At 41.2% G+C, this 13,166-nt stretch overlaps 1 pseudogene; it reads right to left on the minus strand.

Moving 5' to 3' along the window:
* The window catches only part of LOC127926874 (ankyrin-2-like), a 73,615-nt pseudogene extending 60,454 nt beyond the window's left edge, over nucleotides 1–13,161 (minus strand).
* Between the last annotated feature and the right edge of the window lie 5 nt (nucleotides 13,162–13,166).

Below are 13,166 nucleotides of genomic sequence, written 5' to 3' on the forward strand. Positions count from 1 at the left end.
GTGATAATGTTATTCTAGAACACATAGCTATAGAATCCCCCAGAATGTATTGTAGAAGTGATGTTATTCTAGAACACATAGCTATAGAATCCCCCAGAATGTATTGTAGAAGTGATAATGTTATTCTAGAACACATAGCTATAGAATCCCCCAGAATGTATTGTAGAAGTGATGTTATTCTAGAACACATAGCTATAGAATCCCCCAGAATGTAGAATGTATTCTAGAAGTGATGTTATTCTAGAACACATAGCTATAGAATCCCCCAGAATGTATTGTAGAAGTGATAATGTTATTCTAGAACACATAGCTATAGAATCCCCCAGAATGTATTGTAGAAGTGATAATGTTATTCTAGAACACATAGCTATAGAATCCCCCAGAATGTATTGTAGAAGTGATGTTATTCTAGAACACATAGCTATAAAATCCCCCAGAATGTATTGTAGAAGTGATAATGTTATTCTAGAACACATAGCTATAGAATCCCCCAGAATGTATTGTAGAAGTGATGTTATTCTAGAACACATAGCTATAAAATCCCCCAGAATGTATTCTAGAAGTGATACTGTTATTCTAGAACACATAGCTATAGAATCCCCCAGAATGTATTGTAGAAGTGATAATGTTATTCTAGAACACATAGCTATAGAATCCCCCAGAATGTATTGTAGAAGTGATGTTATTCTAGAACACATAGCTATAGAATCCCCCAGAATGTATTGTAGAAGTGATGTTATTCTAGAACACATAGCTATAGAATCCCCCTAGAATGTATTCCCCTAGAATGTGATACGTGATGTTATTCTAGAACACATAGCTATAGAATCCCCCAGAATGTATTGTAGAAGTGATAATGTTATTCTAGAACACATAGCTATAGAATCCCCCAGAATGTATTGTAGAAGTGATAATGTTATTCTAGAACACATAGCTATAGAATCCCCCAGAATGTATTGTAGAAGTGATAATGTTATTCTAGAACACATAGCTATAGAATCCCCCAGAAGGGATGTTATTTAGAACACATAGCTATAGAATCCCCAGAATGTATAGAAGTGATGTTATTCTAGAACACATAGCTATAGAATCCCCAGAATGTATTGTAGAAGAAGTGATAATGTTATTCTAGAACACATAGCTATAGAATCCCCCAGAATGTATTGTAGAAGTGATGTTATTCTAGAACACATAGCTATAGAATCCCCCAGAATGTATTGAACACATAGCTATAGAATCCCCAGAATGTATTGTAGAAGTGATAATGTTATTCTAGAACACATAGCTATAAAATCCCCCAGAATGTATTGTAGAAGTGATAATGTTATTCTAGAACACATAGCTATAGAATCCCCCAGAATGTATTGTAGAAGTGATGTTATTCTAGAACACAGAATGTATTGTAGAAGTGATAAGCTATAAAATCCCCCAGAATGTATTGTAGAAGTGATACTGTTATTCTAGAACACATAGCTATAGAATCCCCCAGAATGTATTGTAGAAGTGATAATGTTATTCTAGAACACATAGCTATAGAATCCCCCAGAATGTATTGTAGAAGTGATAATGTTATTCTAGAACACATAGCTATAGAATCCCCAGAATGTATTGTAGAAGTGATGTTATTCTAGAACACATAGCTATAAATCCCCAGAATGTATTGTAGAAGTGATAATGTTATTCTAGAACACATAGCTATAGAATCCCCCAGAATGTATTGTAGAAGTGATAATGTTATTCTAGAACACATAGCTATAGAATCCCCCAGAATGTATTGTAGAAGTGATAATGTTATTCTAGAACACATAGCTATAGAATCCCCCAGAATGTATTGTAGAAGTGATGTTATTCTAGAACACATAGCTATAAAATCCCCCAGAATGTATTGTAGAAGTGATAATGTTATTCTAGAACACATAGCTATAGAATCCCCCAGAATGTATTGTAGAAGTGATAATGTTATTCTAGAACACATAGCTATAGAATCCCCCAGAATGTATTGTAGAAGTGATAATGTTATTCTAGAACACATAGCTATAGAATCCCCCCAGAATGTATTGTAGAAGTGATGTTATTCTAGAACACATAGCTATAAATCCCCCAGAATGTATTGTAGAAGTGATAATGTTATTCTAGAACACATAGCTATAGAATCCCCCAGAATGTATTGTAGAAGTGATAATGTTATTCTAGAACACATAGCTATAGAATCCCCCAGAATGTATTGTAGAAGTGATAATGTTATTCTAGAACACATAGCTATAGAATCCCCCAGAATGTATTGTAGAAGTGATAATGTTATTCTAGAACACATAGCTATAGAATCCCCCAGAATGTATTGTAGAAGTGATAATGTTATTCTAGAACACATAGCTATAGAATCCCCCAAGAATGTTATTCTTAGCTATAGAATCCCCCAGAATGTATTGTGAAGTGATAATGTTATTCTAGAACACATAGCTATAAAATCCCCCAGAAGTGATGTTATTCTAGAACACATAGCTATAGAATCCCCCAGAATGTATTGTAGCGTGATGTTATTCTAGAACACATAGCTATAGAATCCCCCAGAATGTATTCTAGAAGTGATAATGTTATTCTAGAACACACATAGAATCCCCCAGAATGAAAAAGTGTGTTTGTCTAGTAGCTATAGAATCCCCTATTGTAGAAGGGATGTTATTCAATCACATAGCTATAGAAAATCCCCCAGAATTATTTAGAAGTGATAATTATTCTCTGTTAGTGTCCTCCTCTAAAAAAGTGTGTTTGTCTGAACACATAGAAGCCTCTTGTCTGTCTCAATCATCCCCCAGAATGTATTTATTGATATGTAATCAAAAGGAACTCACCCTCCTCATCCGTAGAAGTGATAAGTATCTCCGTCATGGTCCCCAGAATGTATTGTAGAAGTGATAACATTCATCTTGTGTTTCTCTGATGTTATTCACATAGTCTGTCATGTAGCACAGGGATTCACAAGCCAATCACAACCAGAAGTGGGAAAAAAGAATCCCCCAGAATGTATTGTAGAATTCATTGTAGCCCGTTAGAACCAGAAAGGGTTGTAACCATAGAAACACAAATGATATTCTGTGTCGTTGTTTTGTTGTTGTTGTGAAAGTTGTAGTTACGGACGGAAAACAAGCTGGTACTGTTGTGACAGACAGAGGATCCCCCGTGTTCATTCCTAACACACTGATCTAACGTCAGTTTGACTATTTTCCCTGCTAAATGGTTAAGGCTTAGCATATGAGAAGTGATAAGCTGATCTGAGGTTAGAAGTGACTGTTATTCTAGAACCCTATAGAATCCCCCTACCTGTTATTCTAGAACACAAGCGTCCCCCAGAATGATTGGGGGTCACATACCAGAATGTTGTCGTGGTGATGACCTCTTCTGTGACGACCTTCAGAAGTGTCAACGACAGATATGTAATTCCAGAACGCCTGGCAATGGACAGAGCAGTGTTCCCATTCTGACAGAGAGAGGGGAGGAGAGGGGGTAATGAGGGAGAGAGGAGGAGCTATAAAATCCCCCAGAATGTATTGTAGGTGATGTTATTCTAGGAGCTATAAAATCCCCCAGATGGGAAATGATGAGAGCTAAGAGAATGTATTCTAGAGTGGGTAGCTACAAAAGAGGTATTGTAGAGTGAGACTGATTCTAGAGAGAGAATGTATTGTAGAAGTGATGTTATTCTAGAACACATAGCTATAAAATCCCCCCAGAATGTATTGTAGAAGTGATGTTATTCTAGAACACATAGCTAGAATCCCAGAATGTATTGTAGAAGTGATGTTATTCTAGAACACATAGAGAAGAAAGATAGAGAGAGAGATGTATTATAGAAATGATGTTATTCTAGAACACATAGAGAGAGAGAGAAGAGAGAGAGAGAATGATTGTAGAAGTGATGTTATTCTAGAACACATAGCTAGAGAAGAGAAGAGAGAAGTGAGAGAGAGAAGTAGAGAGAGAGAGAGATGAAGAGAGAGAAATGATGAGAGAGAATCCCCAGAATGAGAGAGAGAGAGAGAGGTATTATAGAAATGTTATTCTAGAACCACATAGCTATAGAGAAGATTGTAGAAGTGATAATGAGAGCTATAGAATCCCCCAGAATGTATTGTAGAAGTGATAATGAGAACACATAGCTATAGAATCCCCCAGAAGAGTAGAAGTGATAGAAAGAGAGACAGAGCTATAGAATCCCCCAAGAAGTATTGAGAGGATGTTATTCTAGGCTATAAAAATAAATGAGAGGACTGTTATTCTAGAGCTATAGAATACCCCCAGAATGTATTATAGAAATGAAGAACACATAGAAGAATCCCCCAGAAGAGAAGGGAGAGAGAGAATCAAACATCTAATCAAATCTCTGTTAGTGTCCTCCTCTGTGTGTGTGTGTGTGCGTGTGTGTGTGTGTGTGTGTGTGTGATGTGTGTGTGTGTGTGTGTGTGTGTGTGTGTGTGTGTGTGTGTGTACCGTTGTGTGTGTGTGTGTGTGTGTGTGTGTGCGTTCTTACAGCAGTAGTAGTGTTGTGGTGTAGCTCCATGCTGCAACAGGACATTTAATGTGTGTGTGTGTGTGTGTGTGTGTGTGTGTGTGTGTGTGTGTGTGTGTGTGTGTGTGTGTGTGTGTGTGTGTGTGTGTGTGTGTGTGTGTGTGTGTGTGTGTGTGTGTGTGTGTGTGTGTGTGTGTGTGTGTGTGTGTTCTTACAGCAGTAGTAGTGTTGGGTGTAGCTCCGTGCTGCAACAGGACGTTGATGATGTGTGTGTGTGTGTGTGTGTGTGTGTTCTTGTGAGTAGTGTTGTGGTGTGCTCCGTGCTGCAACAGGACGTTGATGTGTGTGTGTGTGTGTGTTCTTACAGCAGTAGTAGTGTTGGGTGTAGCTCCGTGCTGCAACAGGACGTTGATGATGTGTGTGTGTCCCTGCTGTGCTGCCTGGTGAGCGGAGTGTAACCGTTCTGGAGACACAGACAGTGGAGTTTTAAAACGCTGACATCAAACACACATTATACATACATATTATACACACACACACACACACACACACACACACACACACACACACACACACACACACACACACACACACACACACACACACACACACACACACACACACACACTACACACACACACACACACACACTACACACTATACTGAAATAGAAAACAGGAGGAACGAGAACACGAGAGACAGACAAATATTTAAATCCTAACGGTCACCAACTGTCAGTCTGCTACTGGAGCGGAACCTTACCCGTTCCAATATTAAACTCTGGTACCTAACCTCGTTCCAATATTAAACTCTGGTACCTAACCCGTTCCAATATTAAACTCTGGTACCTAACCCGTTCCAATATTAAACTCTGGTACCTTACCCGTTCCAATATTAAACTCTGGTACCTAACCCGTTCCAATATTAAACTCTGGTACCTTACCCGTTCCAATATTAAACTCTGGTACCAATATTAAACCCGTTCCAATATTAAACTCTGGTACCTAACCCGTCCCAATATTAAACTCTGGTACCTAACCTGTTCCAATATTAAACTCTGGTACCTTACCCGTTCCAATATTAAACTCTGGTACCTAACCCGTTCCAATATTAAACTCTGGTACCTAACCCGTTCCAATATTAAACTCTGGTACCTTACCCGTTCCAATATTAAACTCTGGTACCTAACCCGTTCCAATATTAAACTCTGGTACCTTACCCGTTCCAATATTAAACTCTGGTACCTAACCCGTTCCAATATTAAACTCTGGTACCTTACCCGTCCCAATATTAAACTCTGGTACCTTACCCGTTCCAATATTAAACTCTGGTACCTTACCCGTTCCAATATTAAACTCTGGTACCTTGTTCCAATATTTTGGCGTTCCAATATTGACACTGGTACCTTACCCGTTTCCAATATTAAACCTGTACCTAACCCGTTCCAATATTAAAGGAAGTTGACCACTCTGGTTACCCGTTTCCAATATTCTCATAGTGACCAGGCAACAATGAGAGGTACCTTAGTTGACCATCTTTACGTTTCCATAGTGACCTTGGAGCTGAGGAAGATCCAGCTAGGAAGAAAGATCTTAGAAAAAATACCTTGGTTTTGGCGTTGACAGTGTGTGTGTGTGTGTGTGTGTGTGTGTGTGTGTGTGTGTGTGTGTGTGTGTGTGTGTGTGTGTGTGTGTGTGTGTGTGTGTGTGTGTGTGTGTGTGTGTGTGTGTGTGTGTGTGTGTGTCTGTGTTTGTCTGTGTGTCTGTGTGTGTGTGTGTACCTTGGTTTGCTGGTCCAGGTTAGCATCACGTTTGGCCAGAACTTCTGCTGCATTCACTCTGTCCTCCTGGGCCGTGAGGTGGAGGGGTGTCAGACCACTCTGAGAGAGGGGAGAGAGAGATACCCAGAGAGAGAGAGAGAGAGAGAGAGAGAGACATTTAGAGAGAGGGCAGAGACATTTAGATAGAGAGAGAGACAGACATTTAGAGAGAGGGGAGAGAGATGGAGGAGAGAGAGGGACAGAGAGAGAGATGGGAGAGTGAGAGGAGACATTTAGATTGGAGGACAGAGAGATGGAGGGAGAGGAGAGAGACAGACATTTAGAGATGGGAGAGAGAGGAGAGTTGGAGAGAGATGGAGAGAGAGAGGGACCTAGGGAGAGATGGGAGGGAGGAGAGAGATGGAGATGGAGAGGTGAGAGGGAGAGTTGAGAGAGATGGGAGAGTGAGAGGGAGAGTTGGAGAGAGAGATAGAGGAGAGGAGAAGAGAGTCATTCAGACATTTTGAGAGAGAGATGGAGGGAGAGATGAGAGAGGAAGAGTTGGAGAGAGAGAGATGGAGGGGAGAGAGATGGAAGGTTGGAGAGAGAGAGGAGATGGGAGAGAATGTATTGTGTACGCCAAAGAGCACATTTTTGGACTCCCCCTACCTTAGTGGGAGTGTTGACGTGTGCCCCCTTGCCCAGCAGCAGACTGGTCATATCACTGTGCCCCTCCTGTGAGGCCAGGTGTAGAGGGTGACCCCCTGTTTGGTCAGGACGTTGGTCTCCGCTCCGTGCTGCAGCAGAGACGAGGCGACGCTCGTCTGGTTCTTCTTGGCAGCGATGTGGAGTGGGGTGTATCCGTTCTGAGAGCAGAGAGGATTGTGGGTAGGAGGAATATGTCAGTGTTAGTTTGAAAAAAACATCAGAGAAGATACTTCAATAAGACACACAGGTTCTGAGATGATTTATATTTAATGGGTCCAACAGTAGTGTTATATAGGGGACAGTATTATGGGTCAACAGTAGTGTTATATAGGGGACAGTATTATGGGTCAACAGTAGTGTTATATAGGGGACAGTATTATGGGTCAACAGTAGTGTTATATAGGGGACAGTATTATGGGTCAACAGTAGTGTTATATAGGGACAGTATTATGGGTCCAGTAGTGTTATATAGGGGACAGTATTATGGGTCAACAGTAGTGTTATATAGGGGACAGTATTATGGGTCAACAGTAGTGTTATATAGGGGACAGTATTATGGGTCAACAGTAGTGTATATAGGGGACAGTATTATGGGTCAACAGTAGTGTTATATAGGGGACAGTATTATGGGGTGTTATATAGGGGACATATTATGGGTCAACAGTAGTGTTATATAGGGGACAGTATTATGGGTATTATCAACAGTAGTGTTATATAGAGGACAGTATTATGGGTCAACAGTAGTGTTATATAGGGGACAGTATTATGGGTCAACAGTAGTGTTTATAGGGGACAGTATTATGGGTCAACAGTAGTGTTATATAGGGGACAGTATTATGGGTCAGTAGTGTTATAGGGGACAGTATTATGGGTCAACAGTAGTGTTATATAGGGGACAGTATTATGGGTCAACAGTAGTGTTATATAGGGGACAGTATTATGGGTCAACAGTAGTGTTATATAGGGGACAGTATTATGGGTCAACAGTAGTGTTATATAGGGGACAGTATTATGGGTCAACAGTAGTGTTATATAGGGGACAGTATTATGGGTCAACAGTAGTGTTATATAGGGGACAGTATTATGGGTCAACAGTAGTGTTATATAGGGGACAGTATTATGGGTCAACAGTAGTGTTATATAGGGGACAGTATTATGGGTCAACAGTAGTGTTTATAGGGGACAGTATTATGGGTCAACAGTAGTGTTATATAGGGGACAGTATTATGGGTCCTACAGTAGTGTTATATAGGGGACAGTATTATGGGTCAACAGTAGTGTTATATAGGGGACAGTATTATGGGTCAACAGTAGTGTTATATAGGGGACAGTATTATGGGTCAACAGTAGTGTTATATAGGGGACAGTATTATGGGTCAACAGTAGTGTTATATAGGGGACAGTATTATGGGTCAACAGTAGTGTTATATAGGGGACAGTATTATGGGTCAACAGTAGTGTTATATAGGGGACAGTATTATGGGTCAACAGTAGTGTTATATAGGGGACAGTATTATGGGTCAACAGTAGTGTTATATAGGGGACAGTATTATGGGTCCTAGAGTAGTGTTATATAGGGGACAGTATTATGGGTCAACAGTAGTGTTATATAGGGGACAGTATTATGGGTCAACAGTAGTGTTATATAGGGGACAGTATTATGGGTCAACAGTAGTGTTATATAGGGGACAGTATTATGGGTCAACAGTAGTGTTATATAGGGGACAGTATTATGGGTGGGTCAACAGTAGTGTTATATAGGGGACAGTATTATGGGTCAACAGTAGTGTTATATAGGGGACAGTATTATGGGTCAACAGTAGTGTTATATAGGGGACAGTATTATGGGTCAACAGTAGTGTTATATAGGGGACAGTATTATGGGTCAACAGTAGTGTTATATAGGGGACAGTATTATGGGTCAACAGTAGTGTTATATAGGGGACAGTATTATGGGTCAACAGTAGTGTTATATAGGGGACAGTATTATGGGTCAACAGTAGTGTTATATAGGGGACAGTATTATGGGTCAACAGTAGTGTTATATAGGGGACAGTATTATGGGTCAACAGTAGTGTTATATAGGGGACAGTATTATGGGTCAACAGTAGTGTTATATAGGGGACAGTATTATGGGTCAACAGTAGTGTTATATAGGGGACAGTATTATGGGTCAACAGTAGTGTTATATAGGGGACAGTATTATGGGTCAACAGTAGTGTTATATAGGGGACAGTATTATGGGTCAACAGTAGTGTTATATAGGGGACAGTATTATGGGTCAACAGTAGTGTTATATAGAGGACAGTATTATGGGTCAACAGTAGTGTTATATAGGGGACAGTATTATGGGTCAACAGTAGTGTTATATAGGGGACAGTATTATGGGTCCTAGAGTAGTGTTATATAGGGGACAGTATTATGGGTCCTAGAGTAGTGTTATATAGGGGACAGTATTATGGGTCAACAGTAGTGTTATATAGAGTACAGTATTATGGGTCAACAGTAGTGTTATATAGGGGACAGTATTATGGGTCAACAGTAGTGTTATATAGGGGACAGTATTATGGGTCAACAGTAGTGTTATATAGGGGACAGTATTATGGGTCCTAGAGTAGTGTTATATAGGGGACAGTATTATGGGTCAACAGTAGTGTTATATAGGGGACAGTATTATGGGTCAACAGTAGTGTTATATAGGGGACAGTATTATGGGTCAACAGTAGTGTTATATAGGGGACAGTATTATGGGTCAACAGTAGTGTTATATAGGGGACAGTATTATGGGTCAACAGTAGTGTTATATAGGGGACAGTATTATGGGTCAACAGTAGTGTTATATAGGGGACAGGGTTATGGGTCCTGGTCAACAGTAGTGTTATATAGGGGACAGTATTATGGGTCAACAGTAGTGTTATATAGGGGACAGTATTATGGGTCAACAGTAGTGTTATATAGGGGACAGTATTATGGGTCAACAGTAGTGTTATATAGGGGACAGTATTATGGGTCAACAGTAGTGTTATATAGGGGACAGTATTATGGGTCAACAGTAGTGTTATATAGGGGACAGTATTATGGGTCCTAGAGTAGTGTTATATAGGGGACAGTATTATGGGTCCTAGAGTAGTGTTATATAGGGGACAGTATTATGGGTCAACAGTAGTGTTATATAGGGGACAGTATTATGGGTCCTAGAGTAGTGTTATATAGGGGACAGTATTATGGGTCCTAGAGTAGTGTTATATAGGGGACAGTATTATGGGTCCTAGAGTAGTGTTATATAGGGGACAGTATTATGGGTCAACAGTAGTGTTATATAGGGGACAGTATTATGGGTCAACAGTAGTGTTATATAGGGGACAGTATTATGGGTCAACAGTAGTGTTATATAGGGGACAGTATTATGGGTCAACAGTAGTATTATATAGGGGACAGTATTATGGGTCAACAGTAGTGTTATATAGGGGACAGTATTATGGGTCAACAGTAGTGTTATATAGGGGACAGTATTATGGGTCAACAGTAGTGTTATATAGGGACAGTATTATGGGTCAACAGTAGTGTTATATAGGGGACAGTATTATGGGTCAACAGTAGTGTTATATAGAGGACAGTATTATGGGTCAACAGTAGTGTTATATAGGGGACAGTATTATGGGTCAACAGTAGTGTTATATAGAGGACAGTATTATGGGTCAACAGTAGTGTTATATAGGGGACAGTATTATGGGTCAACAGTAGTGTTATATAGGGGACAGTATTATGGGTCAACAGTAGTGTTATATAGGGGACAGTATTATGGGTCAACAGTAGTGTTATATAGGGGACAGTATTATGGGTCAACAGTAGTGTTATATAGGGGACAGTATTATGGAGTCGACAGTAGTGTTATATAGGGGACAGTATTATGGGTCAACATCCATGGACATAGAGTATCTGTAATTATATGAAAATAGAGTGAAACAGGGAGGTACGAGCTGAATGTCCCCACCTAACAGGACCCATAAGAGGACAGACAGGTACTAGCTGAATGTCCCCACCTAACAGGACCCAGAAGAGGACAGGCAGGTACTATCTGAATGTCCCCACCTAACAGGACCCAGAAGAGGACAGACAGGTACTATCTGAATGTCCCCACCTAACAGGACCCAGAAGAGGACAGACAGGTACTATCTGAATGTCCCCACCTAACAGGACCCAGAAGAGGACAGACAGGTACTATCTGAATGTCCCCACCTAACAGGACCCAGAAGAGGACAGGCAGGTACTATCTGAATGTCCCCACCTAACAGGACCCAGAAGAGGACAGACAGGTACTATCTGAATGTCCCCACCTAACAGGACCCAGAAGAGGACAGACAGGTACTATCTGAATGTCCCCACCTAACAGGACCCAGAAGAGGACAGACAGGTACTATCTGAATGTCCCCACCTAACAGGACCCAGAAGAGGACAGACAGGTACTATCTGAATGTCCCCACCTAACAGGACCCAGAAGAGGACAGGCAGGTACTATCTGAATGTCCCCACCTAACAGGACCCAGAAGAGGACAGACAGGTACTATCTGAATGTCCCCACCTAACAGGACCCAGAAGAGGACAGACAGGTACTATCTGAATGTCCCCACCTAACAGGACCCAGAAGAGGACAGGCAGGTACTATCTGAATGTCCCCACCTAACAGGACCCAGAAGAGGACAGACAGGTACTATCTGAATGTCCCCACCTAACAGGACCCAGAAGAGGACAGACAGGTACTATATGAATGTCCCCACCTAACAGGACCCAGAAGAGGACAGGCAGGTACTATCTGAATGTCCCCACCTAACAGGACCCAGAAGAGGACAGACAGGTACTATCTGAATGTCCCCACCTAACAGGACCCAGAAGAGGACAGACAGGTACTATCTGAATGTCCCCACCTAACAGGACCCAGAAGAGGACAGGCAGGTACTATCTGAACATGTCCGGTAAAAAGTTGTTATTTTCCACGGTAAAACATTTGAAAGGCTTTCCCCCGCCAGGTTTTGTGTTGTTTTCTCACCTTGGCGGTGGCGTGGGGCGACGCCCCTTTATCCAGCAGCAGCAGCGCCACCTGCTGGTTGTCATAGTGAGCTGCCACGTGCAGCGGAGTCAGACCGTTCTGGGGGAGAGAAACACATTTATTACTCATCCCTTCATCTCTCCCTCTCTTTTCTCTCTCTAGCTATTCTGTCTTCCCTCCTCTCCTTTTCCCTCTCTAGCTATTCTGTCTTTCCTCTCTCCTTCTCTCCTTCCCTCTCTAGCTATTCTGTCTTCCCTCCTCTCCTTCTCTCCGTTTCTCTCTCTAGCTATTCTGTCTTCCCTCCTCTCCTTCTCTCCTTTTCTCTCTCTAGCTATTCTGTCTTCCCTCTCTCCCTCTCTCCTTCCCTCTCTAGCTATTCTGTCTCCCTCCTCTCCTTCTCTCCTTCCCTCTCTAGCTATTCTGTCTTCCCTCTCTCCTTCTCTCTCTAGCTATTCTGTCTTCCCTCTCTCCTTCTCTCCTTTTCCCTCTCTAGCTATTCTGTCTTCCCTCTCTCCCTCTCTCCTTCCCTCTCTAGCTATTCTGTCTTCCTTCTCTCCTTCTCTCCTTCTCTCTCTAGCTATTCTGTCTTCCATCTCTCCCTCTCTCCTTCCCTCTCTAGCTATTCTGTCTTCCCTCTCTCCTCCCCTGTGTCATCTCTCCCTCTCCTTTTATCTCTCTAGCTATACTGTCTTCCCTCCTTTCCTTCTCTCCTTCTCTCTCTAGCTATTCTGTCTTCCCTAACCTCTTCTTCCCTCTCTTTCTGTGATAACGATAGTACTAGTTATTGTATTTCTGTGAAAACAATAGTTCTAGTTACTGTATTTCTGTGATAATACCCGTTCTAGTTACTGTATTTCTGTAATATCACCAGTTCTAGTTAATGTATTTCTGTGATAAGACCAGTTCTAGTTACTGTATTTCTGTAATATCACCAGTTCTAGTTACTGTATTTCTGTGATAATAGCAGTTCTAGTTACTGTATTTCTGTAAAAATACCCGTTCTAGTTACTGTATTTCTGTGTTCTCGCCAGTTCTAGTTACTGTATTTCTATAATATCACCAGCTCTAGTTAATGTATGTGTATGATAATACCTTGCCGGCGTCGTCAGGCATAGCTTTGCGCTGTAGGAGGAGTTTTGCCACCT

Source organism: Oncorhynchus keta, unplaced genomic scaffold, assembly GCF_023373465.1.
Source record: "Oncorhynchus keta strain PuntledgeMale-10-30-2019 unplaced genomic scaffold, Oket_V2 Un_contig_8564_pilon_pilon, whole genome shotgun sequence".
Taxonomy (NCBI): Eukaryota; Metazoa; Chordata; class Actinopteri; order Salmoniformes; family Salmonidae; genus Oncorhynchus; species Oncorhynchus keta.